This window comes from Lepidochelys kempii, chromosome 8 (genome assembly GCF_965140285.1).
Source record: "Lepidochelys kempii isolate rLepKem1 chromosome 8, rLepKem1.hap1, whole genome shotgun sequence".
NCBI classification, from domain to species: Eukaryota; Metazoa; Chordata; order Testudines; family Cheloniidae; genus Lepidochelys; species Lepidochelys kempii.
In genome coordinates, this window is record NC_136387.1 from 82,540,498 (window position 1) to 82,546,786 (window position 6,289).

The window sequence follows — 6,289 nt, forward strand, 5'->3', positions numbered from 1 at the left end:
TGTATAAATGGCTTTCTGAAGCCTGGCCTGGGATATGCAGGACTCCACCAGCTAAAGTGATCAATATCTGATTTAACTCTCCTCTGGTCTGATCTGAAACACATAATTTAGCATTTTGATGGCAAGAATTGCTTCAACCAAGTTACAATGCAGGTGTAAAAGCTAGCAAAGGGAAATGAGATCATCTTCTAACTCAGGACACCAGCTACAAGTCAGATCATAGCATCATAGAAAGAGAAATTTTCTGACCGCAGCCTGCCAGCACTTAAAACCCAAACCTTCCCTCTATCCTTCTTAACATTTTTATATATATATATACACGCTCTTACTGTGGAAGTTCTTCTGTTGGGAAAGATCAGGACAGAGAAGAAATGAAATTGAAAGTCAAACATTTACAGCCCAGCTGCCAATAGCAAAGCTGCCAGTGCTGTTGAATTTCTCCTGTCAGCCCCTATAAACTTACCAGCTCAGAGACAATTCAGCTAAAACATAAAAGAAAGGTGGTGTGATCTCCAGCTTCAAATGAAAGCCAGTGCTACATGGAACACGCATGGTGTAATAAGGAAAGTAGAGGTTAAACTTTGAAATAAATAAAGAGTTATTGCAAAGTATTGTTTAAAAGTGAAGGTTTTGTGGGTGAAATCTTGGCTCCATTGAAGTAAATGGAAGCTGACTTTAGTGCCAGGATTTCACCCTGCAAGTGCTAAGTAGGGTGCATATTGGAATGGCAGCACTGCTCACTGGCACTGCTCAGGTGTCGACAATAGGCAGGGCAGTAGAGAACCGGACTATCCAGTCTCTGTAAATGCAATGAAAAGTTTTGGAATTCCTTTTTCAGGTTGATTTTCAATTAAAAACCAAGGTTTGACCCTTTGTGATTTTGTCTGAAAGCTTCATTGTCCAGGGGTGCTGTTTTCATGGTATGCATTTGATCTTTGCAGTTAAAAGCTAGACCCTTCTCTAACACGGGGGCAGTCAGAGGCAGCATATTTCTGTCCAGGGCAGCCTGGGAGTGCCCATTCTATTGACACCTCACACCCACGCTGAATGCCTACTGGAAATAGCATCATCTTTTTAATACTATTTTCTTAGGTGAAAGAAAAGATCAGGAAGGCTTGGGTGGGGCCAGGTTTCTCCAGAAGCCAAGCACAGGACAGCCATACCCTTCTGGCAAGGACTGTATGAGACAGGGGCCTCACAGGCAGGAGAGAGTCTAGCACCCATTTCCCCTGTCCATTTCCCACAATGCCAATGCACATCAGGGGCAGGGTTTCCCTGACTCTCCCTGTCCCGCTCTCCCTTTGCTCCTCCCACTTGCTCTCTCTCTCTCCTACACAGAGAGTGGAGAAGAGGGTGGGAAAGGAGCAGAAAGAGAGAGGAATGACTGGAGAGGAGCAGATCCTGAGGATGGGGTATGGAATGCAAGGGGCCAAGAGGCAGTGAAGGAGGAAATGGGAGGGTGGAGGCTGTTCAGCTGAGCCAGCTAACTTCCTGGACACAGGAAAGAGAGAGAGAAGACTGGTTGTGAGGGAGGAGGGGGAGAATCGGTTCAGGCAATTTTTACTTACCCACGGTTCCTTCCCCTGAGTCAGGCTTGCCCAGGCTCAACTGTTGGGACTGACTGGACTGCAGTCAATGGAGTCTTGAAGAGGTCCTGCAGCTGCTGCAGTGAGCTGGCTCACAGCATAGCTGGACCTATCACATGTCCCCCATCCTCCTCCTCCTTTTCCCCACGATTCATGCCAGGGGCCTGTGGCTTTTTTTGGCAAAAGTGGCCATTTGTCCCGTTTGCGCTTTGCTAACTGATGATGATCAACTGGCAAGAGCAATGAGACAAATGCCTACTTTTGCCAAAAAAGTGGGGTGCACACCTCTAGCGGGGCACAGAGCAATGAGGGGGACAAGCAGCAACGCCAGCCCTGTGGGGACAGGGGACAGGGCTCCAGTAAGCAGGGATGCCAGCCACGTAGGGAGGCAGGCAGGGCTTGGGCCTGCAGAAATACAAGCCCTACGCCGGGGTGGGGGCAGCAGGGCTCAGGCGAGCAGCAATACAAGCCCCACATGGGGCACAGGTTGGGCTTAGAAGAGAGCCCTGCACATGGGGGAGGCAGGGCTCGAGCCAGCGACTCAGGTCAGGCCTGTGTGCGGGGGAGGGGGAAGAGAAGGGCGAGCAGAGTATGGGCCAGCCCCATGTGTTGGGGGGAAGGGAAGGCAGGGAATAGGCCAGCCCCACATGCAAAAGGGGAGGATGCAGGGCTTGGGCTAGTGGCTCGGGTCAGCCTCAAGTGGTGTCCCATTTTCCCTTTGGGAAACATGGTCACTCTGTCCCTATGCCCTTCATCTCCTGAACTCCTGTCCTGTGAGACTAGAAGTATCTGACAAATTCAGCAGAGAAGACAAGTGGGCTGAGAAATCAGAGGGCTTAATCCTATACTCCACGTTCACCACAAAACTCTGATCAAACTCAATGGGACATAAGCTGGAGGAAAGGCTGTAGGACCAGTATGTTAGTTTCTGTAGGTTGCAAAGCTTCATAACAAGAGCTGAAAAGCCTGATGGCATTAATACCAAGTATCAATTTGAGCAACTAATACCCTGAAATTCCCTGATTTACTTAGAATAAATTGGCAATAGCTTTACCTGCCAATGCGGCAATCACATGACTATTGTACCATATTCGCCATGAATGGTTGTGTGGTCTTCTCTGCACTTGGATTCAGGAATTTTAAGGCTAAGATCAGTGACAGTAAGAGCACAAGACAATTTAAGAAATAAACATCCTCTACGTTCCTTATATAACATCAACAACAGGATCAGTTGGTTAGGTAAGAAGCTGTTGGTGGCACATGACTGGTTTCTAGTTGCAATAATAAATTATTCTCTTACTTTAATACCAGCCTGTACCCACAGCTCTTTATACTAATGCAAACAAGTTACAATTAAACTACTGTCAAACATTAAGAATGGAGTAATAACAGTGAACATTTATTAATGTTGTGAAATTTATTGTTTCTATCAAAACCAATAGTAAAAATCAAAAAAGCTAGTGATAACGTGGAAATTGGTTTTAAACCAAAATGCTTACTTAGACTTTTGTTTATCTTTACTTAGCCATGATTTTTTCCATGATGCATCACAATAGTTCTTAGTTAGTGTTCACGACAAAGTCAGGATTGTCCCCATTGGTCTGGTAGGAAATTTTTAAATATAAGTAAGAAAAGTGTAAGTTGGGGTCGATAAAGTCAAGAAAGACAATGAAGACGGTTAAAGCAGCAGTGGGAATTTCAAAGGCTCCAACTCTGCAAATAGATCCCCATGCACAGACCCTTACTTCTACACAGAATCTCACTGAAATCATGAGATCCCCATAAAGAACAGAGATCCCATGGTAGGACTAGAGTGAATGAGAGATGCAGAAACAAAGATATATGACCTGGAAAAGAATGGAACTAGCAAGGACTTGGAGAAGGTATCCAGAATGGAATTGTGCCATGAAAACTGACCAGAGCCACTGTTTGCACAAATTAAAAGAACAGGGTGGCACTAACACTAGTAAAGTCAAAAGACGTAAAAGGAAGTACTACTTCCCAGAACACACACTCTGTTTATAGAATTCACATCAGCCACTCAAGTACTGTGGATAGATTCAGTAAATTTATAATATTTGTAACTATGCCACCTAAAGGCAATCAAATTTCATGCTTCATGGTCTAAAATAGCCTCAGGAATTAGGAAGGAAGTTTTCCCCAGGTAAGTGATATATAATTGGCTAGTTGCATAAATAAGGATGGGCACTGGCAATTTCCAGATAAATTACCATATTTCACAGAACAGTGGTTCATATGCTGGACAGATCTTTTGTTCCAAGATTCTTCTGTGATATTCTCTGGAACATATTCTATATATTCAAGATAGCTATTCCTGAGACGCCTATTTCATTCTCCTTAATACCATATCTGACTATCCAGTAATTTTACTAGCACTCTGGGAATGGTGTACTGTATCTTCCAAATGCCTTTTTATACCCAGTATATTTGAAAGTAACATTGTCAATAGTATATTACCAGATTGAGAATCAGAATCAATAAAAAGTGCCTAAATGTGAAGTCATTTCAGCTCACATGTACCATTTATAATACTGTAGCATATCAACCTCATATACCCTTGCTGGGAAGTAAATTAACAAAATAACTTAGAATTTCACCATTCTATTCAAATAGAATTTCACCATTCTGTTCTTTAAATTAGTGGCAGTAAGAATAAAGTTCAGATTCAAAACACCAATAGTGTTTAAATTATACATCTGTATTCAATTTAATGTTCCATTAGATGGTTACAAAAAATGTTTGCAAAGGCAAGTTGCAGTCCTATTCTAGAGTACTGTACCTATCTTTTGTGATAGGTTCCCCCCAGCTCTCAAATACTTTTTCTCAGGTACAGAATATCATGCATTTTCCAAATCCTTTCCCTCTACTTCAAGTTTCATTTAATCCATCATTGACAGCTTTGTATCATGGTAGGCAAGCAGCCATTTTGGCTTCTCTTTGCCCTCTGGCTGTTCTCAGTCTGAGTCATTATTTTACAGATATAAAAGAAACATCATAGGTGAGTCAAGATACTATTCAAAAGATCCTTGTACCAAAAAAAAAAAAAAAAAAATCAGAGCTAGAGTATCCTTGTTCCTTCCTTGATACGAGAACATTCAGGACTGACAACCACATACTGAGTTTCTCTGTTAATCCTACACACTCTACTGAGATTTATTACCTTTATTAAAAAGTTACAGTGTAGGTGGAACTAAAATACCTATCCTTTGCAATAAATGAGCATATATTCATGTGTAAAGTAGAAAATCCATTATCAGATGTGCTTTAAGTATTGTGAAGTTGTTAATTTTTTTATACCTGTCATAGAATAGAAAAATGACTAACCTGAATTTTCCAAAGTAGAGAAATTTAAGTCACATCAATTATTTCCTTTGAATTTTTTAGATAACCTCCTCTGAAGAAAGTGTCATTCTGATTACAACAGTGAGAGTGCAAAATCACACATTTCACTGTGCATATTGGGCCTGATCCAAAGCCCACTCAGGTCTCTTATTAACTTCAGTGGGTCATGCCCCTTAAACACAACTTTACCACTTTTAAGAACCTTGCTGCAACAAATGGCTGCCAAGCCTGCTGGAAAGTTTTGATGTCTTAGATTCTGTCACATCAATTTTCAGAGTAAAGCTTTACCGTTTCTCTGTCCATAATAATGGCTATTCCAGCTATTTGCACCTACTTTTTGTATTGTTTGACTGTGAAGCATATTTTATATAGGTCATCTGCTCTTTTTTATTAACTATTATTATTTTTAAGACAGCAAGGATTGTAGACAACATATTGACTGTTACCATGAAAATACAAGAGAGGAGAAAAGTGACAACACCTTTAACTCCCTTTGATTGTTAAACCCAAATAATATCTTCTATGCATCATAATCTTGACAGTGAAACTTGTTAAAACATTAAAAGAATGACAGCAGGGTTATTCTCATTGCCTGTAAAATAAAGTCACTGAAGCAACTTAAAATACTGAACATTAAAAATAGTTGGACTCATTTAAGTTTGTACAAACATCATTCTTTCCATGATGTCAAAAACATTGTTTTGATTAAAGGGATATATTCCAAAACTTGTTGGATGAAACAAAACAAGTTTTCTGAATGATGTTCCTTCTTTTAAAACTAAGGTGTCACAGAAACAAATATAGAAAAACCAAAATAAAGACAATTGCAAGAAACCAGTGCATGGAACAGGAGAATAAATACCACCAGGAATGGTAGTACAAAATGGAAACCCCAGAGGAGAAAGATGATTAGGTAGCATGTTTCACAAGCATATTGTGTTGTAAGAAGGTGGGAAGGAGTAAGGATGGCAGATGGGATTCCCTCTCTATGGTCTCTGGGGAGCACTGACTCTAGGCACTGGACTACCAGCTGTCACCTCTGTTTCAAAGATCGATATCTCTCATCCTCCTGACTGGGATTTTCCAGGCTGCACTGTTCCCTACCTACACTGTGGAATCCCCAAAAACCCAGATTGCCTAAACAGGCCAGCATCTGCACTTTGCTTTCTTTCCAAAGGCTCTGAGCAGCTGTAATTGCCACAAGTTACCACACAGCTCTTTATAAGCAAGCACACTTGTTTCCAACCTCGGGCTCTGCTAGGTGCCAGTCTTTCAAAATCCACAGCTGGGCTTTTTACACTTGGTTACAAATTCATAACTGTCTCAGATTCAGAACATGA